This window comes from Sminthopsis crassicaudata, chromosome X (assembly GCF_048593235.1).
Source record: "Sminthopsis crassicaudata isolate SCR6 chromosome X, ASM4859323v1, whole genome shotgun sequence".
Taxonomy (NCBI): Eukaryota; Metazoa; Chordata; class Mammalia; order Dasyuromorphia; family Dasyuridae; genus Sminthopsis; species Sminthopsis crassicaudata.
This window is the reverse complement of record NC_133623.1, coordinates 84025541-84039266: the sequence shown is the minus strand read 5'-3', so window position 1 is coordinate 84039266 and position 13726 is coordinate 84025541. Positions and strand designations below refer to the sequence as shown.

The window sequence follows — 13726 nt, the reverse complement described above, 5'->3', positions numbered from 1 at the left end:
ATTACAGATTTACTTTCAATGTTATCACATCTAATACTGAGAACACAAAAAACACTTGTGGATGGAGACAGTCTTTCTGAAAACATTATAATTACTACCCTCTCAGGGGAAGCACATCTAATCTCTGAAGATTCTGAGGAAAAGACACTGTGGATTTAATGTCAGAATACTCTGTAGATGAAATGCTGATGGGTGAAGATAAATACTATTAGAATCGTTCAATTACAATCCTCTCGGAGATACGCACCTACTCTACTCTCAGAACTCAGAGGCAAAGACAATGGAGGTAGAAGACACTCTCTCTGGCAACATTCTGGTGTAAGAGAGAGACTGGGAAGGACTTCTGGACAAAGAAACCAACCTTTGAGAGAAACAAAGGTGGGCTCTATGGTCCGTCCAGCACGGTCTGAGACCTCACCTTGTTTCCCTTGATAAAGGTCGGTTCCTTTGCCCAGACGCTTTCCAGTTTCTGTCTTACACCACTTACTTCGGGATTGCTCTCTATGGAATCACATCTAGACGGACATCACTCAGCGGACAACATCTTTGTGGCAGAAGACACTCGTTCTGGGAACACTCCACTCACTACGGGCTTCCTCTCTGGGGAAGCACAGCAAGAGAAAAATTGGACATTGAATGCAATAGAGGCCGCTGAAGCATTCCTGATGAAAAGACAAGAGCTGAGGAGAAAATGTGAGTCTCACATTGAAGACTCAAAAGCAACATTCAAAGGTAAATATGATAGAGACCCCTCAAGTGACTCGTTACTGATACCCTGTGTCCTCTTCTAGAAGGGAAGACGATAACCCTGTCTCCTATGAGGTTTATCTTTACTAGGCAGGTAGAAGCATTCAAACTAGAAAGAGGTTTTGGAAGTGAAGGGTCTGGATGGGGATGATGTAAAATAGATAGGTGAGAAATAAGGATGCCCTGGCAGATGGTAGAAGGGAGAGAAATAATGGAGGAAATGATCTCATAAAATAAGCATTCAGGGAAGAGGTTTTGCCTTGGAGTGGAAAATGATGATGAGGGGAGTGACCAATCCTTGAACCTCCCTCCCATCTAAATTGGTTCAAAGTGGGGAAGTATCTATATCTGTATTTATATGTACTTCTTCCGTGGGTCAACAAAAGATATTTTACCCTAAAGGTAAGTAGAGAAATGGGAGAGGAGAAGGAAAAAGTGGTGACAAACTTTGGGCAGATAAAATATGGTGTGGTCATGTATAAAATAGAAACTAGTGGGGAAAAGGGATAAAAAGAGAGAAGGAAAAACAGAAGCAAATACATCATGACTGTGTTAATGGGATGAACTCACTGCTAAATGCAAGTGGGCAGTAAAAGGAATTAGAAACCAGAACTTCCAGACTATGCTTGTTTCTTCTTTTTTGTATTTTGAAAAGAAACATTGGAAAGAAAGAGAGAACCAGAGTGAAATTAGAGGACTGAAGCAGAAACTGTTATATCTCATATGAAGGATAAAACATAAGGGAAGCAATGATGATGTCAGAAAAAATGCAGAGTAAAATTCGGCCTCACTGAAAGGGTAAATTGGCATGCCGGCTAATTCTTGTTTAGGGGAACCACAGTCAATGGTGTCAGAAAAGAGATATGTGCACAAGGGCATAGGATTCAAAATTTTAAAGAAAAAGTTATACGCATTACAGGAAGAAATAGATAATAAAACTATAATGGCAGGGCACCTCAACTTTTCCTGTGTGACCTAGCCTAATACAACCATGAAATACATAAAAAAGAAGTCAAGGAGAATAATAAAACTTAGATGATTTAGAAATCATACATTTAAAAGAGCTCTATAGAAAACTCAATAAGAGCAGAATGGACTACAGACAGATGTTGCTTCATTTTAATTCACATTATGCAAATTGGATTTTATGGAAGGAATTCTCCCAAACCATACTGGGATCTCGGTCTGCTCCTCCCCTTCAATTCGGTACTCTGTGGCCCCCCCCAAACCTTTAAAAACCCTCTCTAGCAGAAAGCAGAAGAATAGATCTGCAGAGAGACGGCCACCACCACTGATGGATCCGGGCTTGCCTTAAGACCTCCAGTACTGATGCAGGACAACTTGCTTTCAATGCATCTGCCTAGCTGAGAGTCTGGCCCCTGCATTTGGATGTTTTGTCCATCATTGGAGCACCACGTCTGTCCCATGCCACAGGATTCCATGTCCGTGCCTCGTGGCATGTTCTTCCTTTCAGTTCCAGCCAGGCTGTCCTGGGGCTGGCCCGTGCAAGAAAGGGTTCCTCCTGCTCTTGATTCTGTACATCCAGACTTTATGTGTCATTGGCCCATGTGCTGGCTCCACAGGGGCACAGTCTCCTTCCTGCCTCCCTTCTGGCTTTTTACACATCCATGGGTAAATTCACATTATGTAAAATATCTGTACAATGGTTCATTGAAAAAAGTTAAGGACTATGTTGCTTCCCCCCCCCCCAACTTCTCACTTCTCTTACTTTTAGCTGCATTGATTTTGTTTGTGGAAAAGCTTTTTAATTTTATATAAGCCAGATTGTCCATTTTGCCTCTTTTGAACCTGTCTGTCGTTTGCTTGGTCGTGATTTCTTTCCCATCTCCTTCTGTGCTTCTCTGTTTATGATGTTAGCCCATACGTCCAAGGAATATACCCATTTTCAGCTTCACTCTTGTGTTTCCTGTGAAACCTTTTTCCAACCTCAGATTCTGTTAGACTACTTGTCAATTTTCCCAGTGGCTTTTATTGAATTGTGATTTTTCCCACAGCTGGGATTATTAGCTTTGTCAAAGAAATGGATGATGTGCTCTTTTGCTCCTGCATGCTGTATACCCAATCTGTTCCTATGGTCAGTCTTTCTGTTTCTTACTCAATAATACATTTTTAATCATACGGGCTTGCTAGTGTAGTTTTATGATCTGGCACTGCTAGGTCCTTTCCTTCCCAATATTCCCACTAATTTCCATGACAGCCTTAATTTTTGTTCAGCCAGACGAATTTTGTTATCCTTTTTTAATGTTCTCAAGAAATTCTCTGTTATTTTGATTCGTATTGCATTGTATTAGTAAATTAATATAGGCAGCATTATCATTTTTGAACTGGTAATGAATAATTCATATTTCTCCCTTTGTCTAGAGCTGCTTTTAATTATGTAAAGAGTGACCTGTGTTCACCAAGTTGCTACCTGTGTTTTGGCAGGTTGACTTGTAGTTATTTCATTCTATATATAATTTGAAAGGAATTTTTCTTTCTCCTGGATTTTATTGATAATTTATATGATACTGATAACTTGTTTGAGTTTATTTACTCTCTCCTGTCTTGCTGATGTTAGTAAAAATTTCATTTAAGTTTTAATTGATTCTTTAGAGTTCTCTAAGTAAACAATCATATCATCTGTAAAAAAGACATTGTTTTATTTATTGTTTGCCTCTTTGCTGTTTATAATTTCTATTTCTTTGCATTTGAGTTACTGCTATGGTAAGCACTTCTGGTACGGTATTGAATAGTAGTGATGAGCGTGAATATCTGTTATGTCTCCAAAAGTAAATATTTGATTCTTGTCGAAAATTATTGAATACCAAGGTCCTCAAATTACCATTAAATAAGGTCAGCCAAAACCTCAGTGGTGTATGATAAATTGGAAGGTCACAGAGCTCATTTTATAACAGAAAAAAGGAACTCTTCCTGATGCAGATTCCTCAGTTTTACAGAGGTCTAGGGAGACTGACAGTAGTCAGCTGCTGGGCATGTCAGGGTGGAATGAAGAGATTTAAGGTGAGATAATTGTTCAATTCAATACTTCCTTGGCTTAGAACTTTACCTTTCTGAGAACTTTTTTGAAAGGTCTCCTTCAGTGTTTGTTTAAGGATTTTTGCTCTGGATCGGTCTAGCTCACTGAAAAAGGAGTAACTTACTAAAAGATGGTTATTTTATTTCATTTCTTTCAAGATATATTTAGGCTCATTCCACCTTATCTACTATTAAATCTTATTAAAAGATTCATTCAGTAAATCTAATTGGAAAATAAGGCTTCAAGGATATTTATGCTAGCTTAGGTCTTCAAAAGGAAAGGAAACTTTAAATGTGATATTAAAGTAAATCCATGTTACCACTATTAACTGGTTCAGAGATTATCCTTTTCATATCCTCTCTTTACTTCTGTTTTTATTGCAAACTCATCTCTCTTGTCTGCATTAGGTATAACACTAGTTCTTTATTTTAGACAAATTCTACTTCCTGGTTTTAGGATTGCCCCATTTATGCCAGTGTTTCTTGGGTTTTGCATAGGAATAGGTTTTGTATTTTGGTGGTTTAAAATTTTTGCACCAATGTTCATTATAGAATTTGGTCTCTACTTTTGTTTCTGTATGGACTCTGCCCATGTTAGGTATTAAGGCAATATTTATATGATAGGATGCATTTGGTAGGACCCAGTCTTTGTTTATTTAACCATTTAACCAGCTTTGGAATAAATTTCTACATTTTTTTTTTGTTTCTAAGAAGTTGCTTTTAAATCCATTTTGTCCCCAGGGTTTAGTTAGAAAGAACATTGGGAAAGATCTAATTGCATCACAATCTCCCATATTAGATTAACAAACAAAACAAAACTCCAAAGCCTTCTGTGATCCCAGCACTGATGAAGTTGGGGCTACAGATGAAAAGCTAGATAACTAAAGTTGTGGAACTGCTAAAAAACAAACAAACAAACAAAAAGCCACCTAAGCAGATTCTGGAGCTTTTGCTATCGGTCATTAAGGAGACTGGCAATGAGGGATGTTAAGCTTGCAGGTAAGAGCTCCAGAGACCATGGGGTAGGTCCCATCCTGAAACATTTTGGTAGTTTCTGAGATACCAGCCTGTAGAATTTCTATTAAGCTAAAATGAGGATGAAATCTTATAAAAGTTGAAAAAGGTTTGAAAAGCGGTTGACAGATTAAGATCGTCATAGTCAAGGCCCCTCTATGTCCTGGTCATCTCAGATCAGAGCAAGAAAAGAGAAAGCTGGAGAACTGTAGGAAAACTTGACTTCTGCCTCATCTGGCAGAAAAGGGGAGGCAGCAACTGCAAGGGGGCCCTGGAAACCCTGCCCCAGCATCTCCCAACCCCAGCAGCTGCAGATGGGGGGGGAGGGTCAGGCCCCAAGGCCAGCATCGTCTGAGCCCTGACATTGGGAGTACCAGCAGAAGGGGATCCTGGCCCCCCTCACCCCAGCCCTCTGCAGGTTCCATCTAGGTGCTCCCCGAGGAGAGTCCAGGAGGCACGGGCAGTGCCCAGAGCGTCAGGGGGAGGGGGAGGAGCGGCAGCCTCTGCCCTTGGTGAGCCCGCTTTAAGTGGCAGAAATGTATTAAGAGGCAGTCAAGCCTTTTGTCCTCTGTTCACAGGCTTGGGAGCAGCTAGAACCCTAGCCCAGGGTGCCCACAAGAACTGTAGCCAGTGTGTTCTGTGGGGGATTTCATTGCACTCACCTTCCAGGGTTGTTGGCAGGGTCCCATGTCTGTAAAAGGACTTGGCGGGGCAAATGCTGCATGAACCTCACCCATTTGACGGCCTGTAACTGCTTCCTGCTGGCTAGGACTTGAGAGGACTTTAGAGGTAGCTCACATCTATTGCCAGTGTGGAGATGAAGGAGGAAATTTGGATTTCAGGTCACCTGATTGGTAATTGTGGGATCCCCAACCTTCACTCCCAAGGCATAGGGGGAGAGCACAGAGAGGAAGAGTCTCCTCCTTTCTCCCCCTCTGCCCATCCCTCCCTGCTGCAGGGGCGGGTGGGTGGAAAGAGAAGGGAACTGCTGGGAGCCCTATCAGTGAACGTTCCTGAGGGAGGGCCTCCTTCCTAAGGGGAACCTGCCAGTTCAGCCTTCCCTGGCTCCCAAAAAGGGCAAACTTCCGAGAGAATTTGGAAATAGCCAAAAGGTTTGACGGGAACGTTTAGCTAGAACTTTGAGTCTTACAAACTCAAGTGTGGGTCAGTGGTATCTGTGACACTGGGTGTGAGTGTGAGTGTGAGTGTGTGTGTGTGAGTGTGAGTGTGTGTGTGAGTGTGTGTGAGTGTGTGTGTGTGTGAGAGTGTGTGTGTGAGTGTGTGTGTCTGAGTGTCTGTGTGTGAGTGTGTGTGTGTGTGAGTGTATGTGTGTGTGAGTGTGTGTGTGAGTGTGTGTGTGTGTGTGAGTGTGTGAGTGTGTGTGTGTGAGTGTGTGTGTGTGAGTGTGTGTGTGTGTGAGTGTGAGTGTGTGTTTGAGTGTGTGTGTGAGTGTGTGTGTGAGTGTGTGTGTGTGTGTGAGTGTGTGTGTGTGTGAGTGTGTGTGTGTGTGAGTGTGTGTGTGTGTGTGAGTGTGTGTGTCTGTGTGAGTGTGTGTGAGAGTGTGTGTGTGTGTGTGTGAGTGTGTGTTAGTGTGTGTGTGTGTGTGTGTGTGTGTGAGTGTGTGTGTATGTGTGTGTGATTTCTAGGAAACAAGGTCCTTAAATGATGTAAGAATGATTGGGGATTGGTATTTGGAAGGCCTGGCTGTTACTCTCTTGATTATTGAAACTACTTGGGAAATGTTTCTGGTGGGTTGGAAGAAGAGAAGAGAGTTTGAGGGCAGTTTTCCCAGAGGACGTTTCCCACAGGTGACCCCTCACCCTCCAGACACGTCTTCCCTGCCGGCTGTGGGGATGCTCCTCCTGGCTTCACTGTTGCCACGGAGTTGGCGAGCCTCGCCATGTCTGATGCTGTGGTGAAAGAGGAGCACATGCGGCTCCCAGAAGGAGTGGTTTGTGTCTTCAGTGGGTGAGACCACTCCCACCCCAGCATCTCCCTGTTCCTTCTACCCATGCTGCAGGTCCTTTTGTATTGATCTTCTCCTGGCTGTTTGTACTTGGAGGCTCCCTCGACGCCCACCTGCCAGCCCTTCCTAATCAATCTCCCCCCACCTCACACCTCTCTCCCCCACACTCCACTGTGGCTGTTTTTCATGGCTTTTAGGGAAAAGAGAGAACCATCTCGGTTCCATTCCTTGGTTATTTGGAACGTGATGAGGCCATTGGTAATGTTAACAAGATATTCCAGGAAGCCACCCAGAACAACGCCCAGCCCCTCCAAGATTTCCAAATGTGCCTCCTCACCTTGGCAACTGCCTCACTTCAGACTGCCTCTCTGCTTCTAAAGGGGGTCTCTGCTCTGGCCAATACTTCCTGGTGTGTTTGCATCCACACCCTCCATCCAACTGAGCGATGGGCTGACCCGTCCCCAGGGAGGTCAGGCGGACGCTTGACCTTCATCAGCAGCTACATTGACAGGGTTTGGGGACAAGCTCCTGGGGAATCTGCTGTCCTCTCTAGTGACCCTTTCCTAATTATTATTCTGCTTTTGATTTAGTCCTTGCCTTTTAATAAGATTTGTGTCTTCCAGACAAGTCTTAATTGGATTTCAGAGGGACCTACAGGACAGACATCTATCAGCCCCTCAGCCTCTGGAAGGGTCCTCCCACCTGTGCATGCTGCTCCTCCCACTTGTGGAGGCTGCTCCTCCCACCTGAGGATGCTGCTCCTCCCACCTGTGGAGGCTGCTCCTGCCACCTGTGGAGGCTGCTCCTCCCACCTTTGGAGGCTGCTCCTCCCACCTGTGCATGCTGCTCCTCCCACCTGTGGAGGGTGCTCCTCCCACCTGTGGAGGCTGCTCCTCCCACCTGTGGAGGCTGCTCCTCCTACCTGTGGAGGCTGCTGGGCTGCAATTCCCATCCATTTCCCATGAGGAAGCCTTTAAGCAGAAGCCGTTCTATGCCCTTGCCAGCTGGGAACAGTTATGGAAACTGAGACGTTCATTCGGGGCCCCACAGGAGTCTGGGTCCCAGGGCTTTGAGGGGAATGATTCGGTCTCAGCTGCTGCTGCAGACCCGGTAATTCTCCCCCTTTCTCTCAGAGACTTCCTAAAAGGACCCTTTGCTTTTCCCCTGTAGAGGGGGCTGCCGCTGCTCAGGAACAAGAGGGTGTGAATTCTCCCCAGGGCCCTTTCTCAGGCATACCTGAGCTCAGGTGTAACAGCAGGGCACAATCTCCTGAGAGCCTCCGATTTGCTGCCAGATTCTCCATCTGTGCTTCCTTTTCCTTCCCTAAATGAAGCTCACATCTCTCTGCTGGGTTGCCCAGCCCCTTAAAGAGCAGGTTCTCAGTGTGTTTTGCCCTCAGGTAAATGTCCAAATCAATGTCTTTGCTGGATTGGAGATGGTTTAGCCTGAGTTCTTTCAGAGAAGCTGCCCAGACCCATTCCCCGGCACCCCAAGTCTTTCGTGCACCCCAACGTTGCGTCTTTTCTGACAAAAACTTCCTCTCCATGAAGTGTGAATGGCACTGGGGCACTTTGCCCGTTTTATCCTCACAATAAAGCTTTTTGCTCCTTGCATCTGTGCCGGCCTGAGCCTGGGAATCCTTTCTGCATGACCGCCTGCCTTTCCCACTTCTTCCCCCTCATCAGCTCCTGACCCGGAGGGATGCTGTGGGCACCATGGGAACAAGAGGGCAAAGGCCTCCCCAGAGGCTCGGGGCGGGGCCCAGGGCGGAGCCAACAAGAAGGGCCTTGCTGTGGACAGGGGCACGGGGCATTCAAGGCCGAGGGCTGGGGTTAGACGAGGAAGGCCAGAGGCTGTCAGAGTGAGTCCCAGGGGAGGCCGTTTGTAAGGATTACTAGGTAAGAACTCAGGTTGTCTGGACAGTGACAAGGTGAGAATTCAGGTTGTCTGGACAACCTGGATAAAAGAGACAACATTGGGCCCAGAGGGCAGATTGTAGCGAGCTGTTGTCTCCAGAAGCTGCCGGATCGCTCTCTGGGAAGAGATCTGCTGTGTCTACTCAAATCTTTCAGACAGATTCTTCTTCCTGTAGTGAACTGTTGTCTCCAGGTAGTTGCTGTTAACTCTTGTCCAGAGAAGTGACTTCCCTTCCTGCCGAGAGCTGCGTCAAGCCAGATGTAGTGCAGAGTCTTTTCCTCTTTAACTCTTGTCCTTCTCCAGTCCAATCTGCCCTCTGGGCCCAATGTTGTCTCTTTTATCCTCCCAGAGAATGGGCGTGAGATAATGCAAAGGCTTCTGGGAAGAACCACTTCAGCCAATGAGCTTGCTCCTTCTATCAAGTCAACCTGAGTTCTCACCTTGTAATTGTCCAGACAACCTGAATTCTCACCTTGTCACTGTCCAGACAACCTGAGTTCTTACCTAGTAATCCTTACAGCCGTTAAGCTCATGGAGCAGAGTCTTGCTGCCATGGGGCTTGAGGCGCTGTGACGGTGCAAGGGAACCGAGGTCCTTCTAGAAGCCCCCGCCTGACCTGGAACTTGGAGAGAAGACTTGGCAGCTGCCTTTCCTGAAGAGCCAGGTCAGAGGTCGGGCTCCTGCTCTGGCAGGGCAGGTTCCCCCCCCACTTGTTGGAGGAAGCCTCTGTCCCGTCCTACAGAATGTGTGGCCCAGAAGCTGGCCCGAGGGAACCAGCGAGGCATTTAGGAGAGTCACCCGCAGGAGGAACTGAGAATGAAGGGAGAATGACATCGGCTGTGATTGAGGGATCCAAGTGGGGCCCATGTTGCTGCTTGTGCCCAGGACACAGAGTGGCCCCGATCTGGAGAGACTCCCCAGTGTAGGGGAGCTTGTAGGTGCCGCTTCTCTGTGCCGGGCCCTAAAACCTGCGCCTGAGCTGTACAGATTTGTGGGTGAGGCTGGTCCTCTCCCCCACAGCCAGATGCAGTGCTTGGGACTTGGGGGTGCAACGAGAATGGGGCAGAAGTCATGGACCCGAGCTGCCCCCTTTCCGTAAGCTGCTTCTCGGGGACGCACATTGGGACTGGGGGGCTCTCAGCCCAGAGGGGAGCAGGGTTTGGGGGACACGCTGTCCACGTCCAGTGAAAGCCATCCTTCCCATGGGGGTCCACATCCAGGCTTCTAATGGGGCACCTGAGGCTGCAGTGTCAAGGGGCCGGACCCTGAGGGAGGAGCCCAACAGCCATTTCAACTGTATTGAAAAGCATTGTATGGTAGGGGGATGGGAGGGTTGTGTGTGTGTGGGGGGGAACCGTTTAGGTCTGCTGACAGTGCAGGGATTACAGAAGGAGAAACATTTAAATAAGAAGAGGCCAGAAACCAGTGTAATGGCAGGAAAGAAAAGTCTTCCTTCAGACAGTAAACAGCTGCCAGTTCTTAGCTGCCCTTTGCATGAGGGGGCTGCACCTGCTGTCTGCTGCTGCTCGCCCTTGGGTCTTTGAACAGCTGTCTGTCTGGGGTGTTTGACCCCTCGGGCTCCTTTGATGTTCTGGCTCAGGCCCCGTGGAGGTTCTACACCCCGAGTCCGCCCCTTTTGAGATGTGGCCGTGGATCCAGGTCTCCAGTCCCCGGAGCTCGGCTGGAGCAGGGGGGTCACTAGGAGTTCCAAAGGTAACTGCGTCCCGCCTCCAAGGAGCGTTTTCAGAGACGTTGATGGCGTGGCCGGTAGGCCGGGGAGGTGATGGGCTTGTCTTACATCTCACTTAGGCTCAGAGATGTGGAAACAACTTTCAAGGTCAATTAGTCGGGGCTTCTCCTTTTATAGAGAAAAAACTGAAGCCCTGAGTGGTGATGGGAGGTGTCTGAGGTCACACTTCCAGGGAGTGTGCACAGCTAGGACAGTAGGATATAAACCCACATTTTCCTGGCTCAGAATTCAGCAGTGTGTCTATGAGAATGTGCTGCCTCCTTAATTCCCATCTCACCCGTGTGCCCTCATCTTTCCATGTCTAGAAAAATGAGGGATACGTTTTAATATTAAAGGAAAAGTCATTTCCCAAAGGATCCACTTTTACCTCAGGGACATTCAGCAGCTGCTTACTGGCCTGACTGGAATGTGTTGCTGAGATTCCTGACTCCCTCCTACTCTCTCTGCCTTTAATGGGAGAAGTCCTTATCCCAGTCTTACCCATTTGCTGAAATGAGCTCTCAAGGATTCCCACTTCAGCTTAGGTTACAGGAGATCATCAGAGATAAATAAGGCCCCTTCAGCACCAAAGACCCTGGAAAGCTCTGCCAGATATGCTCTCTGGGAGACACTTACTCTAGTCACACTCACCGAGGCATCAGAGCGACCCCTTGGGGACAAGGCAGCACAACCATGGGCAGCTGCGGGTTCAGTGGATAGAGGGATGGACCCAGAGACAGCAGGGATCATCTTCAGGAGTTCAAATCTGGCCTCAGACGCTTTTTAACTGTCTGACCCTGGGCAAATCACTTAATACTTTGCTTCACTTCTTCAACAGTAAAATTAACTGGAGAAGGCAATGGCAAAGCACTCTGGGATCTTTGCTAGGAAAAGCCCAAATGGGGTCATAAAGAGTTGGACACAACTGACAAATGACCCAAGCATGCCCAGACCCATCCAGAGCCACACTGGTCCCCTGTCATCCCCACAAACAGTGGGATCTGTCACCATCATAGAAAAACAAGCAAAATAAAATAAAACAATAACAAAAACTGTCCTAAGCCACCTGACGCGGCAGACCACTTCTCAGACAATGTCATTAATAATGCCATTCTTTCCTTTCTTGCTATGTTAACAGAATAGTGAATGGCATGGCCCCAAATGCCAATTTGTCTCCTTTTCCCAATCTGAAAATATCTAACAGTGAATTGTTAAAGGGCTGGTCCCAATTCATCATGAAATTTTTACATTTCAATTGTGAGTCATTTATGAGAGGACTGATGTCATCAATCTAGGTTTGATCCAGGCCTCTTTCTTCTCTACCAAAACAGCAGTTAATTTGCCCCCAAAGTAGCAAAGCTGAGGAAGCTAGGTCGATAGAGTACCATCCCTGAAGTCAGGAGGACCAGAGTTCAAATCTGCCCTCAGACACTTAACACTTCCTAGCTGTGTGACCCCGGGCAAGTCACTTAACCCCAGCCTCAGCAAAAAAAAAAAAGAAAAAAAAAAGTGACAAAGTGACAAAGCTGTTCCTGCAGCCCGAAGATTTTCTAAGTCTCTAACTCTGAGCTCTGTAACTTACTACCCCATCCACCCCACCCCCACCATTTCAGTTAAGAATCTTGTCTCATATTTTACTGAACATATGGAGGTCATTCCCTGAGAGCTCCTTCTCCCCTCCTCTTCCTCTCACAACACTCAGGTGCCTTTTGCCAATGTCTCCTCCTCCATCCCTGTCTCACACATAGAGATGTCCTTACTGCTTCTCTTCTTCCAACCTTGGGAGGGGTCATGGGCTAGAACAATATCCTGCCTTGATCTTTTGTTGTCTCACCAGGTAAGAATTTGATTTGAGCCATGAATTTAAAAGGGAATTGTGAGAGAACTTGGTTTAGTGTTTGCTATACTGTGCCATGTTGGTAATAATTTATTGAATTTCCCTGCTGATCATTTGAGCAATCAGGAAATACAGGAATCAACAAAGGGAAATGCACAATTTCCTTTGAGTTGGAGCATTTTCCCTGGCTGTACCTGATGTGGGTTGTGGTCCCTTTAAGATTCCTTTCTGATTCCCAACCCCTCCCAGCTGGAGAAGCTAGGAGCTTTGATTCACAAATCCTGGTGGAAAGCACCCATTTGAATTGCAGTGGGGGATATCTGGCTCTCCCAGCCCCCATGGGATCTGAGCCAAGTTGGGCTGTCCCAGGCCCCCTTCTAATGAGCTGCTCAGGTTTGCCAACTGTTACACCCCTATGAACTACTCTAACCTGGTAACTCCCCTTAGAGCTACTCTTAATGCCTGTCCGTCGATAGCACGGCTAGGCCACACTTACCCCTCTCCCAGCACCAACCCGGATCCTATAGAGACAGACCACTAGGGGGCAGGGATGAAGTGAAAGAGAACTTTATTCTGAGACAGCACATATTTCTACCCCACTGATGATATGGGAGAAGGGGGAGGTCCTCTGGGAACCTGGCATAATGGGATTGGCCCAAGAAGAAGGAGGGAGGCGTGCTAGGCTTTGAGAGCATTAAGGAGTGAGGCATGGTACCTGGCATCAGACACCACCTCTTGGGACTGTGCCCCACCTCCAAGTAGGACTTGCCTGCCCCTCCTAACCTCTCATCCCTCAGGTCCTGCCACATGCCTTGAACTGCATTCCTTACTTCTAGAGGTTTTTAACCCTTACATCTCCCCCTTTTTTATTAATAAGGCCAAATGTTCTCATGTTGACAAATCAGAAGCTCTTCCTTAAGCACCTCTAAAGAATTGTTTTAAGAATACATATAAAGCATCCTAGCAAAGTAGCCAAAAGCAAAAGAAGCAACAATACAAAAATGGCTCCATAGAGCCCATGGGATACAATAGAAGGGGATGGGAAGGGAAGTATGTTGGATCCAATCACTAAGTTGGTCTGGCAAGGGTAATCATCTCTCTGCTATGGCGCTGTTTTGGGCATCTCCTGGGTCATCTCCTTCTCTTCTTCTTCAGCCCTTGTCTTAAAAGGGGTAACTCTCCTTGTCCTTTTTTCTGGATTCCAGCGGCCTTCCCCATCAGAATCTGCAATCAAAAATATCCCGGCCCTCTCCAAAGTAATAATGATGGACCTTGCCAACGTCCTTCCTCGTCCTTCCAAAGGACCTTTTGAATATTCTCTAGTGCTTGAAGCACAGTTTTCATGGAGCTTAGTTTTCTGTCCTGTCTATAAGATTGTGCCAAATGTATCATTCCTGGAGAGAGGCCGATATCCCTATCCAGGCACAAAAAATTGTAAGTATATAAAGTCTTATCCATGTCCACCTGTGTGGGCCATCGA

The 13726-nt window shown here is 46.7% G+C and overlaps 1 protein-coding gene across 1 annotated transcript in view; it reads left to right on the top strand.

The window, feature by feature from the left end:
- LOC141549151 (transcriptional regulator ATRX-like) overlaps positions 1–13726 on the top strand; it is a 463311-nt gene that overhangs the window by 126120 nt on the left and 323465 nt on the right. The gene's annotated exons all lie outside the window — the stretch shown is intronic.